The 18,446-nt window shown below is 43.3% G+C and overlaps 1 pseudogene; it reads left to right on the forward strand.

The window, feature by feature from the left end:
• Positions 1-3,863: 3,863 nt before the first annotated feature.
• LOC115283982 lies at positions 3,864-15,966 on the forward strand (annotated as a pseudogene).
• The last annotated feature ends 2,480 nt before the right edge of the window (positions 15,967-18,446 follow it).

The following is an 18,446-nucleotide window of genomic DNA, read 5'->3' on the forward strand; positions in this document are numbered from 1 at the left end:
ATGAAATCTCCCATTCGTGGAAACGTGGATGGAACTCGAGGGTGTCATGCTAAGTGAAATAATTCAGGCAGAGAAGGACAGATATCATATGTTATCACTCATATGTGGAATAGGAGAAACTTATCAGAGGACCATGGGTGAGGGTAAGGCGGGAAAATCAGGAGAGGGAGGGAGGCAAATCATGAGAGACTCTTGAATACTGAAAACAAACTGAGGGCTTAACGGGGAGGAGAAAAGGGGATGGTGGCTTATGGGCATGGAGAAGTGCAATTGTGGGGATGAGTACTGGGTGTTTTATGGAAACCAACCTGACAATAAACTTTAAAAGAAGAAGAAGAAGAAGAAGAAGAAGAAGAAGAAGAAGAAGAAGAAGAAGAAGAAGAAGAAGAAGAAGAAGAGGAGGAGGAGGAGGAGGAGGAGGAGGAGGAGGAGGAGGAGGAGGAGGAGGAGGAGGAGGAGGAGGAGGAGGAAGGAAATCTTTCCACTTGTAACAATGTGGTTGGAGCTAGATAGCATAATGCTAAGTGAAATAAGTCAGTCAGAGAAAGACAAATACCATATGATTTCACCCATATGTGGAATTTTGGAAGCAAAACCAACAAGCAAAGGGAAAACTACTGAGAGAGAGGAGAGAGAGAGAGAGAGAGAGAGAGAGAGAGAGAGAGAGAGAGAGAGACTTAATTATATAGAACTATCTGATGGGAGGAGAGGGGAAGTGAGTGAGGAGATGGGTGAAATAGGTGATGGGGATTAAGGAGTGCACTTGTGTGATGAGCACCAGATGACGTATGGAACTGTTGAAACTAATACAACACTGTACATTAACTAACTGGAATTAAAATTAGAACTTTGGGGGAAAAGTACAAGCTTCCAGTCATAAGAGAAATAAGTATTAGGGATTTGACAACATGAGTATCATAGTTAATACTGCGTTTTGGTATATTTGAAAGGTGTCAAGAGAGTACTCATTACAAGGAAACATCTTTTATGTCTTTTTCATTTACTTTATATTTTTTGTATCTATTTGAGATGATTGATGATAACTAGGTAATTTTGGTAATCATTTATGTAAATAAAATTATACTGCATTCAAACACAGTGCTATAGGTAAATTATATCCCAATAAAAATGGTGTAAAAAGGGAATAAGAGAGCCTGTTTAAGCACAGCCATATAATTACATGTATATATTTCAGCAGAAAATATTTTGTATGGTGACTTTTAAAAGTGAAATGTCTGGGGGTCCCTGGGTGGCTCAGTTGTTTAAGCATCCAACTTTAGCTCAGGTCATGATCTCACGGCTTGTGGGTTACAGCCCTTCATTGGGCTCTGTGATGACAGATCAGAGCCTGGAGTCTGCTTCAGATTCTGTGTCTCCCTCTCTCTCTGCCCCTCCTCCGCTTGCACTGTCTTTCTCTCTCTCTCAAAAATAGATAAATGTTTAAAAAAATTTTAAATGAAGTGTCTGGGTCAAAGAAGAAGAATAGCTTTTTTTTAAGAGAAAGAGAGAAAGAGAATGTGCACATGCATATGTGGGGAAGGGGCGACGGAGAGAGAGAATCCCAAGCAAACTCCACACTGTCAGCCCAGAGCCTGACACAGGGATCAAACTCATGAACCATGAGATTATAACTTGAGCCAAAATCTAGAGTTGGCCACTTAACCAACTAAGCCACCCAGGTGCCCCCAAAATGACTTTTGAATGGTTGGGCATAGTGTAGGAAATTAGATACTCCTGCACTGTTAGTGGAGAAATATATTGGTATAAATATCCTTAGGAAATTGTTTCATATAATTTAAAATATTTATGCGGTTCTTCTGGGAAGCCATAGATCATGGACTCAAATCTTGAAACTGCCCTAAATCTCAAGCCATGCTTCACTGGGCCATTTGGCCTCCACAGTTAGAAATACCTTGTATAGAGAATACTAGTACTTTAAATTTGAAAATGAATTCAAATATTAAAATGCAAAGATGTAAAGAAAAAACCCTCCTCATTATTTAATGTTTATTTATTTATTTTTGAGAGACAGAGTGTGAGCAGGGAAAGGGTAAAGAGAGAAGGAGACACAGAATCCAAAGCAGGCTCCAGGTTCTGGGGTGTCAGCACAGAGCCCAATACGAGGCTTGGACTCAGGAACTGCGAGATCATGACTTGAGCTGAAACAGGCACTTAACTGACTGAGCCACCCAGGTGCCCCTAAAAAAAAAAAAAAAAAAAAAAAACCGCCAAAAGACTTAAAGGGCATATTAAAAAGAAGTAGCAGGGGCTTGAGAGTGTCTCAGTCGGTTGAACATCTGATTCTTGATTTCGGTTCAGGGCACGATCTCACAGCCCTGAGATCAAACCCTGTGTCAGGCTCTGTGCTGAGTGGAGAGTCTGCTTGGGATTCTCTCTTTCTCAAAAATAAATAAATAAACATAAAAAAATACAAGAAGCAAAAATTGGGGTTATATAATACATAATACATGAAGATAAAATGTACATTAGGGTCAGTTTTCTGTGGCAATGTATTTTCCAACATGATTTGAAATACATTTATATGTCATCTTTACAAATGTAAAGCAGATAATATTAACACATTCCCATGTGCACGCATGAATGCACACACACACACACACACACACACACACACACACACACTTGCTTTCCTCTGAGATAAGGACAATAATGCTGCCCCAAAGCTGAGCACCCACAGACATGCACGTAGGTCCAGGACATTCTTCCTACACATACCAGACACTCAGAAAGCTATATCTACTGGATATAAGGAAATCCTCTCCTCATTTCTGTCACCAGTTTGCAAAAGCCTCCCTTTCCTAAGATCAGAAAAGCTATAGATCTAGCATTAATCAAGAAGCAGGTAGTTAACTCTATTTCTAACTGTACATAATGAAAAATACTAATTTTGCAAAAGAAAAAATCATCAACATGCTAGTTTCACAAGTAGGTTATGAAAGAGTTCTGCAGCCATTTTTTTTTCTTGAATAGATCTGAGTAGGAAAGGTTGAGATGTATTGATTCTCAAAAGTGGCTTTGTTGATCCCAAATCTACATTGCTGTCTACATTCATTTAACAAATACTAATTAGGCCCAATTATAATCCAGACACTGTCAGCTCAAAGCGTCTGCAAAGTGATCTGAATAGATTTCTCCATCTAGTTCAAGACAGATCTATCTACTTGGTCCAAAGCACCTGGACACTTTCTCTGTCCCCAACCCCCAAGCAGGAGTGAGTAGCTCCTGATCACAAACTATCATCCCTGGTCTGCTCACAGAAATCTGTCCTTGAGACCTAAAAATTCACCATTAAAATAGAACCAGAACAGTAACTGGAGGAACCCTTTGGATATTGAGGCAGACCAATAGTGAGGACACAATTTCTGTTCTGCCACTGACTTGGCTGAAAAATCCTGGGAAATGGACCTAAGCCCCATGAGCCTAATATTTGTGGTCTCACAAGAGTCTGTGGATATAGTCATCATGGGGTTTCTGTGAGGAGGTCAAATAAATCTAATGAGTCTGCCCAACACTGAGGAAGTTTTGGCTGCCATGGGGCAGGTGTTGGTTTACTTCTCTTCCTGTTCTTTCCCTACCATAGCAGGGATGCCATTGCCATGTGCTCAGCAGCCTACCAATGATGTAGGCAGAATTCCATACAGATACAGGAAGTAGCCATGTGAACACACTTGATGTCATAAAGGATACTCATGACCATTTCTCCATGGGAGGATCAGCTGGTACTTGGTGGAGCTTGAGGGGTAACTCAGGCAGCCTGGATGAGGGATACTAGTTGATTTGCAATACTCCTTTTATTACCTTTGACGCTGGCAGAAGGACGGCAAGACAGGGATTGTGCTGAGATGCAAACCTTCAGTAAGTGGATATCAGTGTGCGCATGTGTGTGTGTGCACGTGGGCCCTCTGGCTGTTTAATCACGTGCCCACTCTCCTGTGAGATTCCCAAAACAAGGCTATGCCTGAGATTGCTCTGGTCTGAAGCACCTTGGTGAGGGAGGCCTCTGACACTGTTTAGGCACCCAACTTATTTGGTCAGTCTGGGGATTGCTGTAGCTGTTAGCTAGCTCACTTTTACGTTTTCACCTTGCCGATATTATTTCTGAAGTAATGTCAGTTCTCAAAAATGACTCTTATGCCCCCATACATCATATGTTGACCACAGGCCCTCATTTCTCCTTTTAATATTTGAGGTTTCCTTTCATTGGTGGATTGTCAGGAAAACCAGTTGGTTTCCTGCCATTTCCCTAAGGTCATTAATAAGGTTCCTCTTTGCTGTTGTTATTGTTATTTAATATCATTATGAACTCATGGCTTTTTAACATGTTCATGGCTTCAAACAATTGCTACATTGTTTTGAGCAGAGGACTGAAATGATTTGACTTATATTCTGCTGCTGGACTGAAATCAGATGGTAAGGAAGGGAGCAAGGATGAAAGTAGAGGGACCAGCTGGAAGGCAGTATAATCCAGGAGATAGATGTTGGTGTCTTGGGCAGGGCGGTGGTAATAATGGTGATGATAAGAAGTGGCTAGATTCTGGATGTACTGGAAAGATGAGGTAAGAGAATTTCCTGATCAGTTAGATGTGTGGAGTGTGAGAGAAAGAGAGAGCACTCCAGGCTGCTTTCAAGTTTTGAGGCCTGAGCTACTGGCATTTCTGGGTCAAAATCTCTATCCATGTTTAATTCCACTTCCAGTGCCACATAGGAAAAGTCCCAAAGGTTGTGAGTAGTAGGATTGTCCTGACAGCAAGGCCACACAATGAGAGCAATGACTCCCCAGAGGAGTTAATCTGAGGCCTGGTCAGAATCACTACATCATGGAACAAACTGCAGTAAACAGATTTTTACTCATAAGCATGCCCTGAGACAGAATGGTGTATTTGAGGTACAAAATACACAAAACACAAGCAGAGAGAGTCTTAAATATTAGAATCCAAAAAGAAGTTGGTTTCTGCCAGTCTGTTTACCTTAATCCTCCCCCTACTGCCCACCCAAACCACTAGTATTATTATCTGCTGGTATACTGTTTCAGTTGAACATGGTAAAAATAAAATACCCTTAGTGAATCCACTGTGGGAGAGAGTACTGGGAATCTTATTTCTGTGGATGCCAAAAAACTCCCAAATCTTTCCACATGGTGAATTATATATGTTGGCAAGGAGAACTTTCAGGGGGAGGGGTGAACATCAATACGATGACTAGGGGTGAATACAGGGTGAAATAGCACCAAGACATGGTCTAGGTATACCTGTGGCTACCATGTACAATAAAGTAGGCATCAAAGCAAAAAAAATAATTGAAAAGAGACAGAGGCATTACATAATGATAAAAGGATCAATCCACTGGGGAGTCATCATGATCCTATATGTGTATGCACTAAACATCAGAGCCTCAAAGTACATGAAGCGAAGATTGATAGAGGTGAAAAAATAAGTAACCACGTACATAATTATAATTGGGGCCTTCAAACTCCCCCACCCTCCAACAAGGGATAAAATTACTAGAGACAAAACCAGCAAGGATATAAGACATCTGAATAACATAATAAATTAATAGGATCTACATGACATAAATAAAGCACTCCACCTGATGACAGCAGAGTGCATTTTCCCCCCAATATTGAAGTAACATTTATCAAGCTATGTCATCTCCTAGACCACCAAACAAACCTCAACAAATTTGAGAAGAATTGAAATCACACAGAGAACATTCTCTGACTATAAAGGACCTAAGATGGAAATCACTAATAGAAAGAAAAAAGAAGAATCTCTACACACTTGAAAATGGTAGTTGACTTATCATTCCAGTGTGTTATTAAGATCCTTGTTATAGAGGACCTGCTGTTAGGAAAAGTTGTCTCCTCAGCTGAAAGGCATTTCAGGCTGGGAAAAAAGAAAGTTCACTCTGGATATTTCAAACTGAGTATTGTTGACAGCAAGGCTGGTAGGAGAGGGACAACTTCGGAGGCTGTTACATCAGTCTCACCTGACATTAAAGCTTGTACTATGCCAGCAAAGGAAACACAGCTTGCTGAGTGTTAGTGGGATCAGTTTGGTGGCTGATTATATTTGTGAAGCATGAGAGAGATTGCCTCTCTGGTATTGGTGTGGTTGTTAAACCTGAGAGAAGGCACAATTCAGATGCCTTCCTGGTGTATGACTGGTTTCCAAGGTAACCCATGGATGCACACATCTCTGTTTTTTTTGTTGTTTGTTTGTCTTTTAATAAATCCTACTTCATTCTTTAAAAGGTTCAATACAGTTTCCTCTTTCCCTGATCTTCCTTGGTCTCCTCCTCCTCCTTCCCCAAGACTCCTCTCCTGATAGTGCCATCTGTCAAATAAGGCACTCCTATCTGGACAAGCAAAGGAGTTTCCTTTCTCGGGTTTGTGGGATTGGACCCTTAGGGAAGGCTGACATTTTGCTTGCCCTACCATGGTGTTTGGCTATGATGTGGTACATGGTGCATGGACCACTGGTGTGTCTTCAAACTTGTATTTTTGTTCCCCTTTTGAGAACCCAATGATGGTGGTAGTTTACGTCAAGGAAAAAAGAGAGTTTGGAGTTCTTTGTGAGGTAATTTTGGCAAGAGGAACCCCCATTATGAACATGATGGATATGAGCCTCAGATTTCACACTGCCAGGAGGACGATGGAAATGTGATGATGAGGGATATCCAGGAGTACCCCCAAGTAAGACAGTAAGTGATCTGGCAGCCTGGTTTGCATGTAGCATCCCCTGGAACTATGCAACTCTTTCACTTCCCATTGATCTTTTTCTTCTCTCACTGGAAAACTGAAAAACTCTAGAAGTGGAATAATGGTTGAGCAATCCTACTTGTAGTCCTGGTGATAATGAGGTGAGGGTGTAGAGAAGAAGACTTTGTTAGCATTTATAGTCACTCTCCTCCTCTCCACTTGCCCTCTGCAGCACTCCCTATAGAACCCGATGCAACAAGAGGAAAGCAGAGTGGCAAAATCAAGGCCATTCCCATATTACTGTCTGGAGAGAGAGAGAAAACTTCTGAAGAGAGAAGTGGGGGAGAACACACAAGATGGAACCTCAGGGAGCTGGTTCAAGATCACTGTGAGTGTCTTGGCAAGATCTGCATTAGATTAAACAACCTTACTTCAATTATTTGGAGGAGAGCTTCCTAATGGAGAGAAAGAGGGTTTAGGAAATCTACGTTTTGCACAAAAATAAGAAATAATTGTAGTGGTCCATTCTTTAGAAGCCCTGTACAGCTCAGTAGAGTGTTGAAAAGCAACACTGTTGGGTCTTTCAGCTTTAATTCTGTTTTCTCTCCTCACTCCCATCCCTTCTTTTCACTTTTAGATTCCCTTTGGGGGAAAGTATGACAAGACATGGCTAGCGAATTCAATCCAGAACCATTGCGGTGTCCCTTTCACTCCAGTGGATGTAAGAGAGGATGGTGAAGCCAGATGAGTGGACACAGGGAAGTTGGGGGACTGTGGGGAGCCCACTGAGCAGAAAGACTCTATCCTCCAAATTATGCTGCCTCCCTCTCCTGTAGTTTCACCACATAAAAAAGCAGGCTCAGTTCTTTGTCCAGGATGCTGACATTGCCTCTGCATTGAAAGGTGTCAGCTACAAGATTTGTGATGAGGAAAACCGAAAGGTATGTGTTGGGGGCATTACCTGTACCTAGTCCCAGAATGGGAGGACAGGCCAGGGGCTGGCGGTCTTCTTTAGAATCAGAGGTGCTTACCCCACCTCACTTTCCTGCAGATATCGATCTTTGTCAATCCCTCTAATGTACCCCACTCTGTGCGGTATAAGTTGTAGCCAGAAGAAATGGAGCAGCTAAAGGTAATGCAGACTCAAGGCCTTTTATGTGCTCACACCCAGACCCACCTCTTCTTCCTCCAGCCCCCGATTTCCTTATCCCCACCAGAGCCTCACAGTGGCTCTCTCCATCTCTCTCTGCAGCTGACCATTAACAAATGCTATAATGTCTTCCAGCAAGCTCTTGACCTCCAGAGGTCCTCTTTGAACCAGGTACAGTTGACAGCAATAATGCTAGGGCAAGTGAGGGCACAGGGATCTTCCTGGGAGGGAGACTGAGGGATGGTAATGTGGGGAGGGGTTGGTGCTAGCCCTGGACCCCTCTCAGCCTTCTGATTGCCTCTTCTTGTCTTCCTGAAGACTTGATGGGCCAAGATATTGATATAATCCTGAATCAAAGAAACTGCATGGCTGTCACCCTGCAGATTATTTAAGAGAATTTTCCCAAGGTAAGGCCTTAGTCCCAGTGTTGTTATTAATATTAGGGGGTAGAACTCATAGGGTAGAGGACAGATTTGTCTCTTAGGCCCTAGATAGTAACTGTCACTTTAACTCTTCTTCACCAAAAGCTGTTGTCCTTGAACTTGAGCAACAACCAACTGTATGGGCTGGATGGCTTGTCTGACATTATACAGATGGTCCCCAGAGTCAAGATCCTGAACCTCTCCAAAAACAAGGTGGGAAGAGGGAGCCATATCAAAGTTGGGGTTGACGGTGGGTGGTAGTGCTCATCATAGGGATGACAGGAGGCAAGAGAATGTACCTGTGTGGGAAGGTGGGGGCCAGGGGTTCAGGGGCCTGCATGTCTCTCTTTCCCTGGGACTCCTTTACAGCTTCCTCCCCATATTTCTCAGCTGACCTTGGTGTGGGAGTTAAACAAGATGAAAGGGCTGAAGCTTGAAGAGCTTTGGCTAGAAGGGAACCCCTTTTGTGACACCTTCCCAGACCAATCCACCTACATAAGGTCAGCGTGAACCTCTCTCACCCTTCCTGGGCACTTTTGCCCCCTGGGAGCCTGAACTGTCACTGATAATGCATGTATGCAGGAAGCTGCAACCCTGGTCTTCTGGAAGGATCATAGGCTCCACCTTCTCTCTCTGTGTCCCTCACCTGTAAGGAATTTCCTTCCTCTGACCTCCTCACCTGTTCTCCTGGTCTGGGTTCTGTTTCCACCTCTCTGCATTCAGTGTTCTATAGCAAGCCCTCCTAGGGTGTGCTGCAGGAAGCAGGGCTCCTCCTCCTCACCAGGACCAGGAGTGACCAACTTTGATCCAGATGCTAGTGCCCTGGACTGAGAAGGGTCCTCCATCCCAGGGAATCAGGCTGAGACAGGCCTCCTTACTCCCTACTAAGATGGCACTTCTTCCCTTGTTCTCAGAGAAAACCTCCTTCCCTTGCTCCATAATGGTTCCCCCTCCAATCTCAGGCTGCCATGGTAGATTCCTGCCCCATGCTGAGGTCTGAGGCAGTGAATGACTGCTGACCCAATGCCAAGACCTTGGCCCTCCTTGGGAGAAACTGGAGTTCTCTGAGTCAAGGGGATAGAGAAGGCCAATGAGCAGAGGGTTTCCTGATGCAGGAATGGAAGGCAGGGGGCAGAGGTGCTTGAGGAGACAGAAGGACAGGACTCTCAGAGGCACTGCTTCCTTCTCACCCCACTCCCACATGTCACATCATCCTGGTTGCTCCTTCAGAGGAGCTCTGGGTAACCCAGCACAGGTATGATTCCTCAGGCTAGGAACTGACTGAGACAGCCACAAGTGCACAGGGGCCATCAGGAGGGAAGGTGGTGATCAGAAGAGGGAGCCCCTGACCCTTAGCCCCATGCTGAGCTGGGGCTTGACCCTCTACTCTTTCTGGGGAAGGTCTCCTGACCCTGTGGCTGTATTATTACTCATGCCCAGCTCAGGATGAGTTCACACAGGTGACAAAGTTTCAACCACCATCCAATGTGCTCCCAGACCAACATCTGCATGTTTTCCATTCCTACCTAAGCTACCAGGGCCAGCCAGGCCAGCTGAAGGAAATGGCTGCAGCCAGGGAGCCATTTCCCCCTTCTTCTCTCTTCCCCACTGGCCCCCACCACTATAGTAGAGCTTTTAGTTTTCCTTTCCCTTTGCTTTGCTTTCTCTTCCTTCTTTATCTCTACTCCCCAATGTCTCTCTCTCCCATCCCCTCCTACCTTCACCCTCCCTTCTGTCTTCATTCCCCCCTGTCTCCCTGCCACCTGGGTCTTGCCTCACTCACCTCTGTGCCTCAGTATCTCAGGCCATCCCTGGGGGGTGTCATGGTCCTGCAGAATTCTGGGCCTCTAGTGAGGTAGCAGAGCCCTGGGCTCCCACTATTCCCTCTTTTCTCTGGAGCCTTCAGTGGGGACCTGGATGAAGGAAGGGAGGCAGGGAGGGGAAGGCAGACCTGGACCCTGGACTCCAAATATTGCTTGTTGGGTCACTGAAGAAGGGAGGGAGGGCAGTCTAGATGGGAGCTACCCAGTGGAAAAGAGAGGGAGGGGAGGGAAGGCAGGGAGGGGAGAAGGGAAGGAGGGAAACTTTGCAACTTTGACCTATTAGTCACTTCTTTCTATTTTGGGTTTTGGACAGTGCCATCAAGGATTGTTTTCCTAAGTTGTTAAGTTTGGGAAGTGCCTACATTCATCACTGTCTTTGACTAACATTGATCACTTCCACACCTGTCCTCAAGCCCTTTGGGTCTTGCCTAAATTGCATGTTTGTGTCAGACCCTTACCCATTTTAGGGGACCAGGACTCCTGTAAAAGACAGAAGTATAGTCTCTGGAAAAATGTCCACACATGTGTGCATGTGCACACATACACACACACGCACACCTATTGCATATAATAATGACACTTCCAGGACCTCGTGATGAAGATACCTACTTTAATCTTGCCCATGTAATTTCCAGTGCCCTTTCATAGCTGACTTATGACCCTCACCCTCTCTTGGGCTCATCTTTTCAACCCTGATCATCCAGGGCCACTCCCTGGACTCCACTGCTGACTTCCTCTTCCTTTCTTCAGGATGGCCAGGAGTTTTCCCCACCAGTTACCATTGATATTGATACACCATCCTTAATAAAGCCCTGCAAGGTAAGGGAATATGATGAAATGACATTTGGAGTATTGCAAGGGAGGCTTTATAAGCCACATAGTCTCAAAGGTCTTTTGATTCCAGGAAAGCTACAAAGGATCTGAGACACTGAAGAGTCTATTCTTGCAATTCCTGCAGCAGTAAGTACACCTGGGAATCTAGGGAAAGGGAAGCCTAGGATAGGTGAGGCCACCCAAGCTCATAACTGCTGACTGGGTCTTCAAAATATCATTTGGGTTCCATACAGAGATAAACTGTCCTTATTACTCCCCCACAGGTACTACTTGACCTATGACTCTGGAGACCACAAGGGTCTCCTCAGTGCTTACCATCATGAGGCCTACTTCTCCCTGATCATTTCCTTCAACCCCGAGGACCTAGCCTTGTGAGTAGCAAAATTCAGACCCTGCTTCTGGGCCATGTGGCTCTCCAGTGGACATAGGGCAATTCCTAGAAACAACCACACTGCCAGACCACCACCTCCTGTTCCTCTTTCTCTCCTAGAAGCAGCTTGTGTGAGTACTTCAAGGAAAACAGGAATATGAAGAAGCTCAAGGACGCCTGTGTGTGTGTGTGTGTGTGTGTGTGTGTGTGTGTGTGTGTAATGGGGAAGATTGGGCAGGGAAAAGGGATGTGAAGGAGTAATTATAGAGCCCAGGGTGTGGCAACCCCTGACCTTCGCTTGATTTCCCCCCCATAGACCTGTAGGTTCAGCTGCTGAAGCATACAAAACGTGACATCATGTGCTCCCTCGGTGTGCTGCCCAAAACTCAACGTGACCTCAGCTCCTTTGTGGTGGACATGTGGTTCCAGATGGTGAGCATCTGCTTCCTCCCAAGGGCAGCCCTAGAAAGCCACAGGTGGGTTGGAAGTTTAGGTGACTTAGCACCTGTGCTTTTCCCTTTTAGGAGATGATGTTCTGCTTCTCTGTCAATGGGGTGTTCAAGGAAGGTGAGTGTGTGTAGCGCCCCTTTCCAGGTGTCCCACTGCTCCCTCCCCGCTGGCTGAGCTCCCTCTGATAACTCTCTCAGCTTTCCTTATCCCTTCCTTTCCCTTCCTACTCCTGCTGTGTTCTTCCTCCACTCTGCCCCCAAGCCATCCTGGTCTGAGCTGGGTCTATGCCTGTCCACCCCACACAGCTTTGGCACTAGGGACACAGTCTGTGGAGTTTGATGGCTGTCATCTCAGATTTACTCTGAGAACTACTCGGGGGGATTACTTAACCTCTATGTTTCCTTGTTTGCAAAATGGGACTAATAATACCCACCTCTCGGGCAGCTGCAAAAAAATGAATCATGTGAACTTGTGAAGTGGTTGCCACAGCATCTATCACATAGTGGGAGCCCTATCATTGGGAACAGATTGCTCCCACTGTTGCCATCTCCATACCATACATCATGGCTCCAAATGAACAATTATCCCCTTCAGCATAAGTATCAAGTCAGACCCTGACAAGGGAACACTCTGTGAGCATGTGAAACATGTGTGACTCTAAGGAGGTACTGTTTTTGTTGTTGAAGTGGAAGGAAGCTCTCAGGGTTTTGTTCGTGCCTTCACTTGGACCTTCATTGTTACCCCTACCAACAATTCCAGGTGAGTGCTATGTTGTAGGCAGGAATGCCTGTCCCAACTCAGGCCCAGGGGTGTGGGACCATGGTGATGTAGACATCTTGGTGTTCTCAGTATTGTGGAAAGCCAACAGGTAGATCCAAGGAACAGTCTAGTCTGGTGGCTAAGAACATGGGCTCAGGATTTAGAGAACTGGGTTCTCTTCCTGACCCCCACATTCACTATGTGTATATACCTTGGTTAAGTCACATGACTTCTCTGTGACTCGTTGTCTTCCTTAGAAAATGGGGATTAGACTGTCCACTCCCTTGGGCTACTGTAAGGGATAAATGTGAGTGTAAACTTATCCCTGGGTTGTAGGGTAGGTACAGATCTAGTGAGGCTAGTAGACATTCTCTGCAAAGGTGGTCTCTGTGGGAGGGGTAGAGGTACCAGCCAAAGAATCTGGAGGACAGGCACAGTAGGGGTATGAAAGGAATCTGGTTGCTGAGTGACAGTGGGAGCGGGATCGTTGGCAGAGATGTGGAGTTGTACATCCATCCAGTTGCCTGAGGGCCCATTTTCCCTCTAGTATATGCATCGTGAATAATGAGCTGTTTGTGAGAGATGCCACCCCCAGTGAGACTCAGAGCACATTCTCCATCCAGGTTCCTACACCCACCTCCAGTTCCATGCCCACCCTCTCCCAGGAGCACCAGAAAATGGTGCAGGCTTTCTCCACTCAGTCTGGGATGAAACTTGAGTAATCTCAGAAGTAAGTGTTGAATGTGCATGGGAATAAGAGTGAGTTGGATAGCGACCTGGGTGAAGGGGGTGGTGAATCAAAGAAACTCACAGGAAATTTGGAAAAATAACTTTTTGGAGAGTTTTCTTCCAAAAAAGGAAGAAAAAAAAAGAAAAGAAAAAGAAAAAGAAAAAGAAAAAGAAAAAAGAGAAAAATGGGCCCATGGAAGAGGTATCATACTATTATACATGTGAAGAGTTTAAAAAACAGTATAATGCTCAATGACATTGTATTATATATGGTAAGTCTGAAAGAATCCACCAAAAAATTACTAAAACTAATAAACAAACTCAGCGAGGTTGTAGGATAAAAGATCAATATACAAAACTCATTTGTATTTCTATGTACTTGCAATGAGCGGTCCAAAAATGAAATTAAGAAAACAAGTCCATTCACAATAGCATCAAAGTAGTAAAATACTTGGAAAAAAGGTAACAAGCATAAATCTTATATTCTGAAATTTATAAAACTTTGAAAAACATTAAATAATTGGAAAGACACCCCTTTTCCATGGGTTGGAATATTGTTAAATATTTTAACATTGTTAAGATGGCATTAATAGCTACAGAAATCTACAGATTCAACATAATCCCCATAAAAATCCTTCTTTACAAAAATTGACAAGCTGATCCTAAACTTCATCTGTAAGTGCACCAAAACAATCTTGAAAGAGAAGAATAAATTTAGAGGATTCACACTTCCCCATTTCAAAACTTGCTACAAAGCGATAGTAATCAAGACTATGTGGTGCTGGCAGATGGACAGTACATGAATCAACAGAGTAGAATTGAGAGTCCACAGATAAACCCTCACATTTATGGCCAATTGATTCTGAAATGAGAGTGCTGAAAAAAATCTGGTAGAAAGAAAAATAGTCTTTTCAGAAAATGGTCCTGGGACAACTGGATATCCACATGTACAACAAGGAATTTTACCCCCCAATTCACATCATGTGCAAACCATAGCCTACCAATGGATTAAAGATCTAAAGTTAAGAGCTAAAACTATACAAAATCTTGGAAGAGAATATAGGTGTAAGTCTTCATGGATTAGGCAAGTGTTTCTTATATGTGACACCAAAAGAACAAGCAACCAAAGAAAAAATAGAGAAGTTGGACTTCATCAAAATTAAAAGGTGTTGTGCACCAATGGCCAGTGTCAAAAGAGTAAAAATCCCACCAGCAGAATGGGATAAAATATTTGCCAATCACATATCTGACAAGAATATATGAAGAACACTTGCAGCTCAACAATAAAATGACAAACAACCCAATTTAAAAAGTGGAAAAGTCTGAATAGACATTTCTCCAAAGAAGATATACAAGGGGCCAACAAGCACATGAAAAAGTTCTCAACACCATTAATAATTAAGGAAATACAGAGTAAAACCACAGTGAGTTACTACTTCATACCCACTAGGATGGCTTTAATCGATAAACGAGTGATATCAAGTGTTGGTGAAGATGTGCAGCAATTGGAGTCCTCATGTGTTTGTTGGGGAGAGAGTAAAATGGAGCAGTGGTTGGGGAAAACATTCTGGCAGTTCCCCAAAATGTTAAACATGGAGTTACTGTATGACGCAGTAATTCTACTCCTAAGTATCTGCCAGGAAAAGTAAAACATATGTTCACTCTAAAACTTGTACAGGAATGTTCATAGCAGCATTATTCATAATAGCCAAAAAGTGGAAACAACTCAAATGTCCTTTGGCTGATGAATGGATAAACAAATCTGGTATGCCCATATGGTAGAATATCATTCAGTCATAGAAAAGAATACAGTTCTGATGTATACCATGACATGGATGAATCTTGAAAACATCATGCTAAGTGAAAGGAGCCAGCCTCAAAAGATCACATAGTGTATGACCCCATCTATATGAAATGTCCAGCATAGGCAAATCCACAGGGACCAAAAGCAGATTGGTAGATTCCAGGGCCTGAGGAAAGGGGAGGAATAGGAAGTCATGTCTAATATCTAAGGAATTTCTTTTTGAGGTGATAAAATTATTTGGGAATTATATAGTGGTGATGGTTGACTTTTCTTGTGGATATACTAAGAAAACACAAACTGCACACTTTAAAATGGCATATGCTTGAAAAATAATAATAACAAAATGGAATGTACATTATATCTCAATAAAAATGATTGGAAACTTGTACTTTTAAAATTTCCATCTGTCTTCTTGAATGTTTTTTCTTTATCAATATATATTAAACTCCCATGTTCTTTTGGAAAACTCGATTTTATGTTTTGAAGTCTAATGGGCATGACATTTTGTGTCAAATGTGATAGACATTTTCACTAGGTTGTTCAGCATTACACATAGTGCTCATACTGGTGGTATGGTGCATCCCAGCAAAAAGGTGGCATAGATTTAGCATGGCATGGTCAGCGTCTCTGTATTGTGGTACTAACGGAGGTCATCTGTTCTCCCACTCCATGTACCTTCAGGACAATGAGTGGAACTACACCAGAGCTGCTCAGGTCTTCACTATGCTCAAGGTGAAGTCTGGGATCGATTAAGTGGGTTACAGATGGGTGTTTCTTGGCCTTCACGAAAGCCAAAAAGGTGTAGGCTGGGTGGCCTGGGAATGAAACTCTGGGATCTGGTTCTTCTGACGTCCCAACTCCTTCCCTTCAGAGCGAGGGCAAGATCCCAGTGGAGGCCTTCAAATAAATCCCCTAGAAGAATCCTTGGATGTCCACATCATTGTGGTCCTCTTTTCTCCAGCCTAAGGCCATGCCCATGACTGGATGGAGGTCTGGCTGACCAAGAAGCCAAAGTTACCTTTGACTAGCAGGCCAGGTAACATAACCACCTGAAGTATTAGTTGTTCCGTGTATTTCCCACACTCATGATTGTGTTTATTTTCATAATAAAGAGTGGTGCTGCATGTTGTATGAAGTGTGTCCTGGATCACTCTTCCCCTGCCCCAACCATGAGGCAATATGTCTTGGACTGAAAGGCCCTGCCCTCTACTCCATTATTCACACTGGCAGTCCCTTGCAGGTACACCAGGCTTGACTTCATAGGTAGTGTGTCAATAAATTCTGATGAGAAAGGACACACACTGCTTTCAGGGATTAGCCTTTGGAAACCGTGTGGTTCAGTCAGATGCACTACCTAGAGACCTGCAGAAGCAAGCATGTGGCCTGGAACAACAGGGGCTTTGTACAGGTTGACTACTGGTTAGTGAGGGCTGTGAAAAGAAGGAAGATGAGAACTCACCTATTTCACTTCTTATTCCTAATCATTTGAATGCATTCAAAGGCATACAATCAACAATTTTATGGTTTGCACACAGGTGCATGGGAAATGGGCCTTTGCACATCTCTCACCACGCTTGCATTTGTCTTCTCATCCATCCACTCTACTGCCCCTCCCCCTTTCTGAAGGCACACTGTGAGAGGGATCTCATTTTAGCACCTGAGAGTGAGAGAAAGTCAGCTTGCCTGCCCAGTGCATGTCTCAGACCGCTGACAAGAGTGCTCTGTGTTCATGAGCTGGGGGGTGGGGTGGGGTTCAGACATTTAGTTTCACTTCCAGACAAACAACAATAGCATGCAATTTCACATTAGGGCTAGTCCTGTGAGACCTTTCTCAATGACTGGCAATTAGTTCAGAATTGCAGGCAAAAGTTGAAAGGGGCACTTGTGCAATTTATTGTCCACACTTCTGTAACATTTGGACTTTAGACCACTAGCAGTTATTTTTGAAACTTTTGAAATTAAAATAATAACAGTACCAAATTTCAAGTTGCTGTCCTATAAGGGATGATGCAGGTGAGGTACCACCAGTTTAAAAAGTCCCACATAAGTCATTTCCTACCACTTGCTACATTTACTTGTACATTTACACAAGGAATTCATATAGTGGTATGTGAATGTCTTGGAAATATGAACTAAGGGAATAACTGCTATTACATAAGGAGTAATTCCATGTTATTCTATGCAGTATCTCAGTGATCAAAGACAAGAAGTGCAAAGACAGAAACTGCAGTGCACACCTCCCTGCCACATTGTGAGAAATAGAGGCAGTCTCACAAGTGAGCAAAAAATTGCAGTATCTGGCTCAAATTAGGCTCTCTAAGGTGTCTGGGTTCCCTAGTGGGGAGGGACCATGGAACCCCTCCCATGACCCCTCTACTTCCTCTTTCTACATCATAAGGCTTCCATATCCTTGACTTCCTTTTCTAGCCAGCTCAGATGTCCCAGTCTTCCAGTCACTCATTCTTCTGCCAATTCCCTCAATTCTCTTGATCCCATGATCCTGGGCAAATGCTAGCCCTGCTGTTTACCTCCTCATATACATGTCTGTGTGTAAACTGTCCTTCAGGACAAGTTTTTGGACATGTAAACACTGAGGCAAAGGGTGTTCCTTCTTAGATTATTTTTGAAATTGGGAGGGCAACAGTTACTCTCATACTTTGTTTCTAAGCATGTAAATTGGCATAGCCATTCCACAGGATCATTTGGAAAAATTTAGTCATAAATGCACATGCACACATGCATCTGTACACATGGTTTTATATAAAGGGTATCATAATGCTGATACACTTGGTATCCATTTCACATTAGCTGTCAAATTTATTGACATGAGTTTGATTATAATACTTCTTATCCTTTTAGATTTTGTGGAATTTGTAATGATGTCTTTTTTAATTGAGGTGAAATTCACAAACATAAAATTAATCATTTTAAAGTGGACAACCCATTGGTGTTTAGTACATTTAAAATGCTGTGCAACCACCACCTCTATCTAGCTCCAAAATATTTTCATCACCCCAAAATAAAACCTCATACACTTTAAGCAGTTATTTCCATCTCCCCCTCTTCCCCAGCCCCTGGCAAATAATCTGCTTTCTATCTTTATTTATTTTCTCTTCTGGATATTTCAAATAAATAAAATCATACAATATGTGAGTTTTTGTGTCTGGCTTCATTCACTTAGCATAATGTTTTCAGAGTGCATTCACATTGAAGCCTATTTCAGTACTTCATTCCTATTTCTTGGTGATTAATATTCCAATGTATGTATATACCACCATTTGTTTATTCACTCACCTCTTGATGAACATATGGGTGGCTTCATCCTTCTGAATATTGTGAATAAAGCTGCCATGAGCATTCATATATAGGTATTTATTTGAGCATCTC

Source organism: Suricata suricatta, chromosome X (assembly GCF_006229205.1).
Source record: "Suricata suricatta isolate VVHF042 chromosome X, meerkat_22Aug2017_6uvM2_HiC, whole genome shotgun sequence".
NCBI classification, from domain to species: domain Eukaryota; kingdom Metazoa; phylum Chordata; class Mammalia; order Carnivora; family Herpestidae; genus Suricata; species Suricata suricatta.